Source organism: Tachypleus tridentatus, chromosome 13 (genome assembly GCF_004210375.1).
Source record: "Tachypleus tridentatus isolate NWPU-2018 chromosome 13, ASM421037v1, whole genome shotgun sequence".
In the NCBI taxonomy this organism is placed as follows: domain Eukaryota; kingdom Metazoa; phylum Arthropoda; class Merostomata; order Xiphosura; family Limulidae; genus Tachypleus; species Tachypleus tridentatus.
Window position 1 is genome coordinate 137533188 of NC_134837.1, and position 16696 is coordinate 137549883.

General features: G+C 31.4%; 1 long non-coding RNA gene and 1 pseudogene across 2 annotated transcripts in view; one reads left to right on the forward strand and one right to left on the reverse strand.

Moving 5' to 3' along the window:
- LOC143237655 (uncharacterized) overlaps positions 1 to 16696 on the reverse strand; it is a 78016-nt gene that overhangs the window by 25964 nt on the left and 35356 nt on the right. The window lies entirely within an intron of this gene.
- LOC143239879 (zinc finger protein 532-like) overlaps positions 1 to 16696 on the forward strand; it is a 40552-nt pseudogene that overhangs the window by 15626 nt on the left and 8230 nt on the right. The window contains exon 4 of the transcript XR_013021421.1: positions 4790 to 4922. The product of XR_013021421.1 is annotated as a zinc finger protein 532-like (transcript). The remainder of the gene's footprint in view (positions 1 to 4789; positions 4923 to 16696) is intronic.

Here is a 16696-nt window from a genome sequence, read left to right on the forward strand (position 1 = left end):
GGTTTAATTGATAAACTGTTTTCCAGTTTTGACAAGAAGCGTTTTATCGTAAGTAGAGAAATTGATTCAAATTAATTTTGATATTACTGAGTAATTTTTAACGTCTTATTACACTGAGTAACAAAATTTTTTACTTGTTCCTAGGTAGAGAGTGTTATTTCTCAATTGCTTATGCCTAAAGTAAATGAAAAATACCTATTTTTCTCTTTTAAACTTCGCTTTTGCGACCTGGGAGCGTATAACGAAAACATGATGCGAGATTATATTTGTTGGTTGATACGTAAAAGTGATTTACATTAGTCACAAATCTCAAAAAACTACTTGCTTATCATTTTTGTATAACTTTAGTATAAATACATGTAAATTATGATTCATATGTTGTTTTATTCAGACCTTATGTAAATGAAAATGTGCAAATTTGCCCCTTTTTATATAGAAAACACGTTAATTTCTAAATTTCATTATCCAGGTCACAAAAGCAAAGTTTGAAGGGAATAATGACCAATTTCTGTACTTTTACAACATAAGCAATTAAGAAACAACATGTACTATCCAGGAACAAAATTTGTGTTGCATATTGTTATTATTAGAGCTTCAAAATAATCCAATACAGGCAGTAATTTTCCTTCTAAGGAGTTGTATTAATCGTTGTACTTTCTATGACTTTATTTGAATATCATATTAATACAAATAAAACTTTATGTGGATTAAAATGTTTGGTTTTTTTCATCCATTCAGTAAATAAAGCCAAATAAAGAACTCAAAATATTATAAACGAACAATGATTTCTGCACAAAAACGAGAAATCTTTTGGTTTCGGCTTCGTTTTAGAGTTATTTATTTAGCTATAATTTACTACCAATAAAAGCAGGCTTTATAAATCATGCCTACTTTAATTTCAATATACATTTGTTTTGTTACATCTGATTACGGTTAAAGTTTCTAAATAAACATGCACTTGTTTTTTAAACAGACAATTTTTCAGGAGCAAAATCTTATACAAAGTGTACTGAGATAGATCTGGGTCAGTATTGTCAGAAAAAATGGACTAATAAACTACCAAATGTTCTGACATAAATCTCTACCTGTCCTGCAGGAGAGAGAGAGAGAGAAAAATCTAGTAACTTATTAAATGTTCAGAAATAGATCTGTATTTGGATTGTTTAAAATAAGAGAATTTGGTGACTGCTATATACTTTGACAAAGAAACGTATCAGTATTGTAGGAAAGAAGAAACTCTTAGTAACTCTGTAACTGTTCTGATATAGTACTCTTTCAAGGGAATTTAGTAACGCAGTAACTACGCTGTAATCAATCTTTACATGACTGCTGGGAAGAAGGAAATTTAGTAACTTAATAAATGTTCTGATATAGATCAGAGAAGGAGACTAGTAGCATATCAGATGTTGTAATATGTATATCTGTCTTGACTTTAGGAAAAAGATTCTTTATTAATATAGAAAACACCCAAACAGACTGTCAGAGTTTTAGAGAAGATCATTTATTAAAGTACATAATGCTCTGTCATGTAGTTGAATCGGAATTGTAATACAGAAAAGAAGCTAATAGCGTAGTAAATATTCTGGTATAGACCTGTGAGTTTTGTAACAAGTAAGAGCCTAGAATCGTGATAAATGCTGAGACCTAAATCTTATCATGATTCTGAGAGAGAATAAATTTTAGTAACGTAAAAATATTCTGATATATCGGGTCATCCCTTACGTAATACTCGATATTTTAGGTTCACAAAAAGAGAAAGGATTTCAAACGCCTTTAATATTATTCATTCAATAATGTATATGTTCCATTGTTATTAATTACTTCTTGCCAAAGATTCGCAAGCTTCTGAAATGACACTTTTATGAAATTCTTGGAGTTTGGAGGAAAAGAATGTATAGAGGGTAGTTTTGACATCTTCATGTGTTTACCAGCTCTTTTCCATCAAGATAGTTCTGCAAACTTCGAAATATATGGTAATCAGATGGGGCAAGGTTTATAGAATAAGGAAGATGTGGAAGTTTTTCCCAGTCTAGATTTTCAATCTTTGCAGATGTGATACTTGCTGTATGGGGTCGTGCATTATCGTGGTGTAACACAACACTTTTGCGACTGATCAAAGCAGGCCTCTTTTCTTTCAGTGCAACATTCAAGCACTCTAACTGTTGGCAATAGAAGTTTGTAATTGTTTCATTGAGCAGCAACAACTCAAAGTGGGTCACACCAACAATATCCTATTAAACTCTTAAGAAAACATTCGTAGGGTGGAGGTCTATTTTGGGCTATGCTTTAGCCAGTATACCTGCACTGAGCCATTGTCTGCGGCGCTTAACATTTATAATATATCCATTTTTCATCTCCAGTCGCTAACCTGTCCAAAAAAGGTGTTACGTTTATGAGAGTGCAGAGAAGTGCAAATGTCTAATCTTACTCTAAGATTTGACATCTTTCACAAGCTATTATGGATGACGGTGAACTGTTGAATGGGTTGAATTAAGCTTCTGTGCTAGTTCTTCAACTATTACAGCACAATCTTCATCAAGTGCAGTCAGTAGCAAGTCATCATTAAACTCAACAGGACCACTTGAACGTGACGCATCACTTAAGTTGTAGTCACCTGATCTGAAACTTTGACACTTTCTTTCACTGAGACTACGCACTATAAACACCTTGAATGTTTCGTGCAGTTTCTGCTGCTCTATTGCATTTTTTAAACTTCTAAAGCACTATATGCCTAATGTGCTCCTCAGACACATTCATCTTCATAAGGATTTATTTAATTAATGATCTGAGAAAATGGAGTTGGGTTAGTTTCTTTTATTTGTTTGAACATTTTATACACGTCCTACTACATAGTTTAGTCATTAAACCCTTCTACAAAGACAGAAATGATGATGCACGCTCTCTATTAAATTTTCGGACATTACATATGGGATAACCTGATACATTACATAAATTTATAAAATAAGAGATAATCAATATGGGAAAGGTTCCGGATAGATACTTGTCACAATTTTGGAAAATATGAATCTCTAGTAGCTTACTAAATGTTCTGAGACTGGTGTCTAGACTATAGGAAAGAAGAACTTAGTAAACACACTTGATCTGATGTATATCGATATTTTGCAAACAGGAGTGAAGAAACTGTAGTTAGTTACAAAATGTTGTGGCATAAATCTGTATCTGGAACGTGTGTGCGGGGGAGACTAATAACTTGCTAAATGTTCTGATATCGATCTGTATGTGGACTGCGGTGAAGAAAAAAATCTAGTAACGTTCTAAGTTGCAATCAAGTTTAAATCTATATTAATGGACCAACACCAAATTTATATGGACGCTAGTTTGACATTTTGCGTGTCTTCTTTAAAGCAGTTTATTTTAACAAACGATGGACTGAAGAGAACATGTGAAACTTCGTAGCTAGTATCCATATAAATTTGGTATTTCGTTAGTATTGTTTTAAACTTATTCACTTGCTATTATAACGTACTAAATATTCTCAGATAAGTTTTTATCAGGATTGTATGAGGGACGAACCTTGAAGCATGAGTTGTTCTGATATTGATTTTTATGACTATTATAGGAAGGAAAAAAAAAGTTTAGAAATGTGATAATTAGTCGGATATTAATCTGTATCAAGATTGTATAAAGGAAAAGGCTAAAATTTGTCAATTTTTTTACATAGAACAGTATCACACCTGTGGGTTTGGTTTGGATTTCGCGCAAAGTTACATGAGGGCTATCTGCGTTAGCCGTCCCTACTTTAGCAGTGTAAGACAGCTAGTCATCACCACCCATCGCCGACTCTTGGGCTACTCTTTTACCAATGAATAGTGAGATTGACAGTCACATTATAACACCCCCACGGCTGAAAGGACTAGCATGTTTGGTGTGACAAGGATTTGAACCCGCGACCCTAGATTTACGAGTCAAGTGCCTTAACCACCTACCCATGTCGGGCCTACACGCAACTCTGGGAAAAAAATCTTTTACTGAATGTTCTAAGATCTGAGTGATACAGATTGTGTGGAGATATTAGTAAAGAATTAACTACTAAAGTTCTACATTTCTTGAAATAAATAACATATTTTTAAATAGATTAAATTGATTTTAAGCAAGATACTGGATTCGTTATTTTCTAGAAATTTTGTGATGATGCACAAGTGTTTTGTGTGATTTATTTTATTAGTTTGTCTATGTTTTAAATAACTTCCACATTTATAAACCTTAGTTAACTAACTCTAGGAATATTCCGAATAATTAATGCACACTTTAATTTTTGCAATTACATTTTTTTCCCGAGAAATGTTTTTTCCAAATATTATTTATTAATATAGACTTCTGATCAGAGCAGGATGTGTTTAGAACGAAACTGAAATTCAAACTGATCAGTATAGCTAGTCAAATGCACGCTTCTTACGTTTCTCCTTATAAAGACTATAATACATTGTCTGATCAGTTGGGTGCTCTTACTGTAAATTTAATGACATCTCAAAACCTTAGGCCTGCTAAAGAGGTTTATGTCAGTCTTTAAATAGATATACTAAACTAACAGTGAAAACAATATTTATAATATACGTTTATTATACTAATGAAAAACTTAACTTAAACAGTGATTGGATTTGATACACTAAATGGTATAAACAATAATACTTTTGATGAGAGTAATAATAAATAATGTTACGCTGGTTGTGAATATTTCTGGGACTTTTTAATCTTTCATAAATTCATTTGTCACTCTTTATTTTGTGCAAGTTTCAATGTACTTAAGTTCATTATTTGGTTTATACAGCAACATGCAGCCCTAATTGGAGGAGCTAACTCTCAGTCGTGTCCTGTATGTCATCGAATTTGTCTGAACGGAGAGGCGTTGATGGAGCACATGCGTATAACTCACAAGGATCCCAATGCATCTGGAACACCAAGTAAGAGAAAACGCAACAGATTGAATTTACTCTCCAAGACATGTGAGGGAATTTCATCGTCAATATATCACTCACTTCCAAATCGTAATAATAACGAGCATGATGATACAACCACATTTGGCTCTCTGATATCTTGCTGTAGCAACTCTTGTACAACTTCACACTCTAATGTCACATCCAGCACATGTTTAATATCTTGCTCTTCCTACTCTCCAAACATGAATCCCAATTCGGATGGACCGATGAGTGGGATCAACATGGGTCAGTACATGTTTCAACCATTTTTTAGAGGCTCGCGATCTATCACTCCTCCAGATATTCAGGATAGCGCCCTTTCTCAGACTTCCTGTTATCCGTTGACGGGCCGACCACAACATCCCTATTTTCTGAATCTGTAGAGGAGACATACACCCCACAACTACTTGGGATATACTTGCATAGATAACAATAAGGTAAAAGGCTGATGAGAAGTTCCGCGTCAAAATTTGTTTTTTTCACAATATCATACACTGATATTTTGTCAAAACTGTTCATATAGGCTGTGTACAAACAATACCAATTTTAGGCTATCGCATTTCAAAGCATGCATTATAGTTTCTGTTTGCAGTGTTTAACACATTTCTGTCTGTCTTAGGCTCTGATCACATTCCATAGACTTATGTTTTAAATTTACATGATTTCCGGGTCATGTCTAGCGGACTTTTATAAGTATAATTGCTATGCGGTGAATTCTACAAAAACTGGATTCATTTTTTTTTATTTGACACCTAAATCACATTTCCATATCTAACAGTTAATTTTTTTATCACATTGACTAGAACACTGAATTATATTTTATTGCTATTTCGTTTGAAAAACATTTCAGGTATATTGGATTCGTATCTTACTGTATTATGTTTATATCACGTATCCTAGTTTAGAGAGCTTGTGTATTGTTTTTTTCACTTAAGTAACGCCTCCTAGTCCAGTGGCTTTGTGCGTGACTATACGTTTAATATATCTAACTGTCATACGTTTAGATATATCCTAGTCCGGTGGGCTAATATGAATCTTAAGTTTATATATCACCTCCTAGTTCATTGGATAGCACTTAGATATCATTCCTTTAAATCTAGTGTGATATATGTTTTGTAGCTATTATCTTCCCATCTAAGAGGTTCATAACTGACTGTTGTATTGTATCTTGGGATATTTTATCCTATTCTAGTGAGCTCATATAGGCTTATATCATTTTCTAGTCCATTAGATTCACATATAGCTGTTACAGGTTTAGAAATCATTCTTTAAGTCCAGTTGGCTCGTATGTGGCTGTTATATATTTAGACACCGTCTCCTCTTCCAGTGGATCGTATTTGGCTGTTATATATTTAAATATTATCTTCTTGCTTAGGGGATTCAAGCCTGACTGCTATATATTTAAATATTGTTATCTTAAAGGATTCAGGCCTGATTGCTATAGGTTTAAATATCATTTCCATGCCCAATTGATTATTGTTTACTGTAATGTTCCTAGATAACGTTCACTAGTCTACATGATTCATTTCTGAATATTAGATATCTAAAGTAACAGTTGTTACTGAGATATTTACAGTTTCTGTTAACAGTAACATAGTTAATTACACTATTTCAGAACTCATGTTAGTTCTTAAAAACGTGTTGGAAATCTTCTTTTTCATCAGTATAATTGTATCAAATATATTATATCATGCTGTTATAAACACTCTGGTTAAATTGCTTCTTTGTGGTGTTTTTCTAAGTTTGAGTTTTAAGTTAATGTAAACGGTAGATAGATCCATTTATCATGTAGGATATTTTATGTTACCGATGATACTCTATTATAAAATTTCGTTTTTACCTGTTATTTCATCTAAGATATAGCACGTATTCATCCAATGCTCTATTCAACAGTAACATAGTGACTTCACACAGCTCTTCCTTATATTTGCTCAGTTGTACGTATTAAAATATATCGATGGATATGTTTAGCTTAAGTGCTTTTTGGTTACAAATCGTTTCTTCGTTTTTACACATTTGCAATGATGTCATGTTACTCAAGTTTTTATCGAAATCACATCATCTATAAAACAAAAACATTAAACCATCTTTATTTCTTATGGACATCATAGAGTGGAAATGGTGAGAAGTTGGGTGGGAGTAGTTTTTTTTTCTTAACAGTTATATGTTCCTCATGTATACGTAGCGACACTCAAGTTCCTCATGTTAAGGCGTCGCTTTACTACAAGTTCAGGAATTGCAGTTCCTTTCGGTCTCCCACCGTTTAGTTCGTCACACGGGTTTGCTAATATTCTACGCCTATTCTCAGTGTGCTCAATCTATATCCGCTTGCAGTAATTTTCTTGGTAGCCCATTGCTAAATCTTCCGACAAGAAAGTACCAACTTAAGTTACAATCCTATTATTAGCTTTAGATTTTAAGCAGTAGTATTAAAGTTAAATGTTTTACAGAATTATGTAAATTCATATTTCGGGGTCTCAAGTTGCCTAAAAATAACTTAATTTCAAAATTTCATAAAAAACATATATTTATCAGGTGTCAGTATTATTTGGTATGAATGAACGGTAGATAAGTGCCAGTAGGTTTTGTCATTCTCTGTGTTTGTGATATACAATAATAATGAAGTGCAAGCTATATAAACTTGGATATTTTAAAGTTTTATAACCGTCAAAAATCAAGGAGATAAGTTTGTGTATTTGTACTTATTCTTATAAGTCTGTATCTCAAAAGAGACGTAAAAGATAGACGTACTTTTGTTTTTATGTGCCATTGTGTACCATTACTCTGAAATGGGACTCATAAGGAAATGCACATCCGATACAAAAGTAGCAAAGGGTTTGTAAGCACTGTCTTAAAACTAATTAGTATATTATTGTTGTTACGTAATTGTGGAGGTCAAATATTCAATGTAAACAGTTTAAAACGTTTAGCGTATCATGTAATTATTTTGTTGTAAATATTATGTTTCTGTATTATTTCGATGCTTCCTGGTCCACGTTTAACTATACACACTACTTCATTATTGCTAAGATATTAATATGAACAGAATGATAACCTATCCACCGTGATGACACGTATATATATTTGTATATATGAGTATATGTGTAAAAAGTATATACCCATAAATTTGTATTACAAAAGCTGCACGCACAGACATATGTTTGGGTATGCTTTTTGTAGACTTTCATTGGTTATTAAGAAACTAATGATTTGAAAAAAAAGGAAAATATTTTATTCTTTACATGTATATAAAAAGTGTGCTATATTAGGAAATTCTGAAAGAAAAATTGCATTCCTAAACTGATTTTCATCATATTCAATATATGAACTCAAATCGTGTGAAAATTTCCGGTGAATGTAAAGCAAGATTGATGTCTGTTATCTATGGTTATCGTTAAGAACAGTTAAAGCTTGTTATCCCATAAAAGGGTGTTATATGAAATTGTGTGATTACCTAGAATAGATAGCGACTCAAAACTGTCCTTGCTTTTATTATAATGAAGAAACGGTAAAATGGTGAGGACTAGCTTTCTGAAAGCTAGAACTTCTGTAATATTTCCACAGGATGCTATTCAATACGACATAACGTATTCTCAAACTATAAGAATAAGATGATTGTCCAGCTGAAAGTTTTTGAATGATGTTTAAAGAAACGTGATTGATATTTATAATGTAGGAGAACATCTCCTCCAGACTTTCATTTAAAACAAAAACCAACAAGAAATGTTGTAAATAACTGAATTCACTATATAGAGAAAAATGTGATCTTTTGAGAACCAGAACATGAAAATTCAGTATCATGTTAACATCTACGACCACTTTTGGAATTTTATTTTTCTTTTAAAATATAAAGATACTCTTTCAAATGTACATAAATGCAATTCATTAAATATAGGCAGGCGTGCAATATTACATTAAAACATATTATGCAGTTGTCGATACATTAAATTAGATAGAAAAATGTAATATAATGAAACTAAACTACAAACAAAATTTTGGCAACAATGCACATTTAAACTATACGTTGCGACATGCAATAATCAAATCAATTTTTGTTTACATTCTTTTTTTACTGCACATATTTATTGAATAAGATAGGAGGTAACGCAGAGAGTCTTCGAGTAGCTTTGCGCGAAATTCAAAACAAATTAAAAAAAAAACTTAGGAGGTAAGTCAATACATTATTATTAATGCAACACATAATATTACAACAAAGCATACTCAACCTTACATCCAGGTAAATATTAACCATTCAATACCTAACAGCAGTAGAATGGAACTAGCAAAACATTAAAACGGCACATAGTTGTAGTCATAGTCTCTAAAGTAGTAACACGCGTTTATAGCTGAAGTAAACGTTGTGCGAAAATATTGAAACAATGTATAGTTGTATTCATAATCTATAAGGTAACATCGCATAGTACCTGACAGAAGTAGAGTGAGAGATATAAAAACACATTAAAACAATGCATAATTGTAGTCATAATCTGTAAAGTAGTAACACGTGGAAAATGGCAGAAGTAGATTGAACAGTAGAAGACAAGAAGTAAAACGGTACATAGTTATATTTACTGATTCGTAATAACAGCTTCAGTGTATGACAGCAAGAAAATAACAATATTACAACACACTAAAACATTGCACAGTTGTGATCACACGTTTAATTAGCAATACTGTAATTAAGGTTACTATAGACTGTGATCTAGTAGTACAGAAACACATGGTAATAGTACAGTTGACACTATAAAACACATACAAACAAGATGCAGTATATTAGTTATAATTAACTCACGAGTCATACAGCAACACGTGATAACAGTGCAGCTGACACTATAGAACACATAAAAACAACATAAAGCAAGATATTAGTTGTAATTAGCTCACGACTCGTAATAAAATATCTGTAGTTAAAATTAAATAATACACATATAACGATATTTTGTTCTAGTACTCTAGAATATCAGGCATTAGTAGTTATACAAAGACAATGAGTTTAACAAAACTACTATGGAAATACAAGTACTTGACAGCCTATATTCTAAATAAATAAATCTAATAACAAAAATACTTCTCGATAAAAGGTTTTAACTGTTTAAATTACCTATTCAAAATTACAATGTATTTTTATTGTTAAAATAATATTTATTAGTGTATTTAGTGTAATAAAGAGGAGCAGCCTCAATAACTGACAAGTATGTTACTACATGATCATTATTATTATGTGAAAATATATAATGCGAATCACCTCAGCCAGTAGTGTTATAAAAGATTACTGATGTCAGTGTAGTGTAAACACACTGACTTAGTATGCAGTACAGGCTTGATATAACAGTATTAGCTAATATAATACCACAAAAATATTATATCAATATATCACAATGCTAACATTGCAACAATGAACTACAAGCTGTGAAGATATAAACATGTTGCCAATGTACTACAATATAAATATATCAGTTTACTCTGAAGGAAATACAAGATAAGTATTATATAACAATAGAAACGTTTTAAACATGTATTTAAATATTGCATAATACAACGCAAACACTCTAAAAGCTTATTATGATACGAAAATATCAATGTTGAAGGAATATAGTATTGGAAGATACACTGTAAGAAGTGCATTACGACGATGTTGCACTACTATATAAAACAACTACAATATACACGTATGAAAAACGAAAAATAATGCTTTCATGTTTAGGTACTAATATAGCAAGCCTGAATATATGCAATAATATACATATTACAACCTCAACTAACGTTGAATAAAATAAAAACATAGAAAACTAAGACTGAAATACGATGGAGTAGCTATTTTTAATGCTACTAAAATGCGAAAACATTGGAAACTGCCTAGTGGAAACTTTTATAGAAAATTGATACAAACTTATTTTGGCTACTGTTTACAGCAACAGTATAATAAATGTTTACAAAACTTAAATAAAGAGCACGTAATCCAGCGAGAATCAAAATTTCAAAAATTACAAAGAGACGCTTGAGTACATTAGTTACAATCACCTATTGCATAATACGAAGGCGCACGATTACTATCGCTAGAATGAACTATGACAGAAACATTAAGTCGCTCATATGTAAACTGGTTAAAATGAATAGTTACAAAGATTTAAGGACGCATGTAGTTTTTGAATACGATCAAGTATTACAGAAACATAAAGGAACGCGAATACTCTAGCTAGAATCACTTATTAGAAAAACATAAATAAAAGTGTGTAACCCGACTACATTAAACTATTACTGGAACATGTAGGTATATTAATCTGACGAGAAGAGGTGATATAAAAACGTGAAGATACTGAGTAAATGTGGCTGAAAGCAAATATAACTTTTTTTCAGAAAAACACTATTTTGTTTTTAATTTGTATATTTATTGTTCGAATTCTTCTCGAAGAAGATAAAAATTATTTACTTCATAACAACAAACTTACTTACTTGTGCTTTAATAAAATGTTTATATTTATAGTTTTGTTTTAAATCTAGTCAAACATATATTATTTTATTACGTTGTACTTTTATATTTGCCTTTGAATGTATTAAATTTATGTGAATTGATAGTTTTAAATTGTAAATTAAAATGTATTTTGATGTTTTCAAAGAATTAAATTAATAATGATTTGAAGTAATCTTTCTTTCTTTTTTATTATTTATTTACTCTTCTTCTAGTCTTTCTCTAACCAGGAGTAATCTTTGTGTAAACTTTGTTAAAATTAGAAATGTGTTGCAAAAATAATCGATAACGATTATATGTAGTTTCTTTCTCAGCCAAAAACTAGTGATTAAGTTAAATGGTATTTATTTCTAATCTTGTTTAGTGAATATTGTAGTTTATTGCTAGAAGTATCAGTTAATGCAAATAAAAGAACTACCTATATATCCAGAGGATCTGGAAATATAGGTTGTTATTTTATTTATAATAAAGCCATTCATTCTACAATATCATGTGATGATCTACAGAATAACTCAATTATATATGTGTAGAAAAAAATCTAAATTAAAATGGTATCAGTGTAATAACTATATTGAGATAATTTATTATATACTAACTAAGAAAAAATATATAAACTTGTGTTTTAGATATTTAACTTTTAGTCTCGTTTCTTCTGAATAGTTTGTAACACAATAAACAGAAACTTTGGTTAAAATTAATATGTAATAAAAATATCGAATGTCACTAAATGGCATTAATTTTACTGTAGTTTTGCAGTTGATGTATTGTGAACTTAATATCTCGGGAAAAAGAGAATCTGTACCTGTTAGTCTAGTTGGTAATAAAGAGCTAACATACAACGTTTAGTCATCTAGTGGTTCATTAAATTTTAAATGAGTGCTCAAACCCTTTGAGGTGCCTGCTAAACCTTTTGAGTCCATTTATATCAACACATACAGGGTGATTATGTTTTTGTTTTCTTTATCTAACTTTTCATGACTAGGTCATATGTGGCAGATTTTCTTTCCATCTGTGTTGTTATGATTGATTCGGCTGTTAATTTAATCGTACCATTCTTCTTTCCATATTGTCGAATGTTTTTATTATTGATACATTTTGTTGTGCTGATTATTTTAGAAGACTAGGAATAAACCTGACTTTCATGTCGACTCAAAAGAAAGAATGGTGGCTCAAAGGGCTTGTTCAAACACGACTCTTATTCTCTACTCTTCGATAGAAACTTATGTATATATGAACATAATAATCTGAAGAAATATTAAGTTTACAATTATCAAACTAATCATTTTTAATTACACAATAATTAGAGATAATGAATTACATTAGGGTATAGAAAACACTTGTACAGAATATATGAAAACAAGTTTAAAGCTTATTATTTTAGTGTTTAAAATTCAAAAAGTACCGAAAAAATAATTACAGACATTTCATCGTGATGTCGCGTAATATTCAGTTTGTAAATAGCTAGTTTGGTTATTTTTGTAATTACTTATTAAGCATGACAAAAAGGCATGCAAAAATGTCAAAACACAAACTGAATTTTACATTTGGTATCTCACGTATTTCTACAGTATAATATCATAAATTATACTTTTTCAAAAAATAAAATGTCACACTTTGAAACACTTCTAAAAATGTTACAGACAATCTATTTTTTAAGCATCAAATTTCCGGCAGTTCACTTGTGTTAGGCTCAAAGGAAGTCGATGGTTAGCTTACATAACTATGGATCTGCGTCCTGTCACTTAAAAACAACAACAGTAAAACCTGTCTAAGGCGGAATCCCATGAGACCAGTAAACTTTCCGGCTTAGATAGTGAACATGCATTTCCTTAATTATATAAAATTTTTCAGAGGAACGTTATACGTGCTTGACTCTTAATCAATTTTATTTGAAGAAAGTGTCCAATTTCAACGGTTTCCTTTTTTTTAATGAGCTTTCTCATGCAGTTTAAAAGAGAACGTCAATTCTACGGCCTTTTCATGAAGTTCATTTCCCCCCTTTATTTTTGCATACAATTTGATAACGTTAATATAACTTAACACTTGCAATGAAGTAGAAATTTCTATTTCCTCACTATCTTTTCCATTTTGTTATTCTTCTGAATCTCTCACACTGTTACCATCTTGCGATTCTATTATAGATTTTAAATCAGTTTCATCGGTTTCTGTTAAAACATTCTTGTCAACCTTCACAGAATCATCTGCATCGACCTTCTCAAACAAAATTTGGATTTCATTAGAATCGTCAAAACCAACAACTTCTCCACAATCTCCGCCATTATCAAGAATAAACCACAGTTTCGAAAGCATTTTATTACGTATTCATCTTTTTACGCATTTGATTGAATGACTTAAAAATGCAATTGCATCTAAAATGTCAATTTTCATGGTCATTTTAGATGCTCTCTTACAGTCGTCCATGTTTGCAATAATATGCTGAAGCATACATTTTCCGTATTTCAATTTTATACACTGTATAATTCCATTATCTAGTGGCTGTAGAACAGATGTACATGGAGGTAGAAAGACTAAACGAATATTTGAAAGTTAAACTTTTGGGTGACAAGTCGCATTATCTAGGAAAAATAGAATATTCCTATTGTCTTATTCCATTCGTCTGTTTAATTTGTTCAAAAATTCCTCGAATACAGCACTTGTCATCCACGCTTTATTATTCGCTTTCCATTCCACAGGAGCCCCTCCAGTGGCTCAGCGGTATGTCTGCGGACTTACACGCTAAAATCTGGGTTTCGATACCCGTGGTGGGCAGAGCACAGATAGCCCATTGTGTAGCTTTGTGCTTAATTCAAAACAACAACAATCCATTCCACAGAAAGTTGATTCTTCTTTAAATATTTGAAACCACGGATTTTCACTTTTACCTGTTACTCTTGGTTTCTCTAGTTTTTCATCAGCAAATGTGACCAAAACTACAGTCAATCGATCTTTCGAATAGCGATCTCCGGAATAATGACAGCAGAAAAAAAAGAGCAGAATATATTTAACCAATACTTACTGTAACAAAATGTCCAAGAATTTATTAATATTTAAATAAATAAGAAATTAATATTTAGTCAAAAACATTTTTTTCTGTCTTACTTAATAGATGAGGTAGGGGAAAGATAGTTTTCCGTCCGTGATACGCAGGTTCTCCCCTTTATAAGAGAAATCTTAAGATAATGCTGCAAAATTTTGATACTTCCGGCTTGTAAAGGTTTCCACCCTTTGCAGTTATATATATCACGTTTCATACTGTTGGTACACTATAACCATTACTGATAAATCCTATTCAATTTGACAAGAGTAGCCAAACAGTTGCCAGTAGATGTTTTTGACTAGTTGCCTTTAGTTTAATTCTTCCCTTCAAAATTGGGAACGGCTCGCGCAAAGAAACAAAACAAATCACTTGTTCGAGAAAAGTATTTTAAGAAAACAACTGATTTATTTGTAAGTAGACGTTATTGTAATTACGTAAGCTAGCACACAGAGTTTTCAAGTTTTTATTGAAACTTGTCAATTGTGGAACAATTTTAAAGTAACACTTTATGTTTTGTGGTAGTCACTATTCAACTCATTACCGAAACTTAACAGCACAGAAAAGCTTCAATTTCACAAATAATAGCAACTTAAAACACGAAAGAATCACTATCTATTTTAGTTCCAATAGCGTCACTGGACCTGGTGGAAGTAGTTTAAGTTCTCATGATCTAATTTTAGGAAAGTACTCCGCTGGGACAGCGGTAAGTTTTCGGATTTACAACGCTAAAATCGGGGGTTTCGATTCTCTTTGTGGACACAGTAGGTAGCCCGATGTGGCTTTGCTATAAGAAATACAGAATTTTACGAAAAGTAATACAGATTTTGAAATCATCACAAAAAAATCACTTATAGATCATATTTTAACACATATAGCATAAGATGGATCTTTGTCGCTATCTATTTTCCTTTTGATGCGGATTCTGATATTGACTAATTAAGAGAATTTTCTTTTAAGTGTACCCTAACGTGATTTTATAAAACCATTGTTAGACCTATTGATTCAAAAGTTAAATGTTTTGATACAAAACAGTAATAGAAGTTTTTCTTTCATCAAAAAACTAAATTTTATGTATAAAACAAATTCATTGTTCATCATAAATTGATTTGTGGTTTGGGGTTTGGAAGTATGGAAAATCAGTCTCAGAAAATGATTCAGATGAATAATAAAAAAAAGACAGATAATTTTAAAGTACTACCAGTTTTTTCAATAATTTATTTTACTTTTAATAAATTTTACGATGATTTAAATGACGATTAAGATTTTCATTGCGAATTTGTTAGCTGGTAAGTTACACGGTGAGTACCCCGCTGGTACAGAGGTAAGATTACGGATTTATAACGCTATAATCAGGGGTTTGATTACCCTCGGCAGACACAGCACTCAATGTGACTTTGCTGAAAAAAACACACATATTATACGATGATTTAAACCTCAGTGAAATACTTTTTCTTTGAAAATCGAGTTTGAGAAATTTGTATGTGTTAAGGAAAAAAGAAAAGCATCTGTTATAGGTATATGAGTGTGTGTCAAGGAATACAGTTCGTTATAACAAACGGTAGACACACATCTGTTCAAAAATACAGATTTTTTACAGACCACAGTTGCCCATAGATCAACATATGTTAAGGAGTAGAAGTCTTTGTACAGTACCTATTGTTGATATATCAGTGCATTTTAAGTCATTCAAGCCCATGTAAACTCAGTAGATTTCTTTGATTTAAAGAGTACAAGTCCTTATAAATCACTTATTGTCAGTAGATCAGTTTGATTTAAGAAGTACAAGTCCTTGTAGAACACCTATTGTTAGTAGATCAGTTGGTGTTATGTAGTAGTACAGGTCCTTGAAAAACATCTATTATCAGTAGATGAACATGTGCTAAGAAAAACAATTAGTTATTAAGTACTGATTATAGGTAGAAAAGCATGTTTTAAAAAAACACAAGTCTTAGTAGAGCATTTATTTTTAGTAGATCACTTTGTGTTAAGCATTTACACGACTTATACTAAAAATAAATACATCGCTTTTCAAAAAGTATTCATAGTTTTAGGAAAAACATAGGGAATTTGAACCACTTAATTACAAAGTTACAGAAACAAATAGTTCGTTTATTATTGCCTTATGATGACTTAATGATCTAAACTAATAAAACCATGGTAACAAAAGAATACTGTGTGTGTTTTTTCTTATAGTAAAACCACATCGGGCTATCTGCTGAGCCCACCGCGGGGAATCGAACCCATGATTTTAGC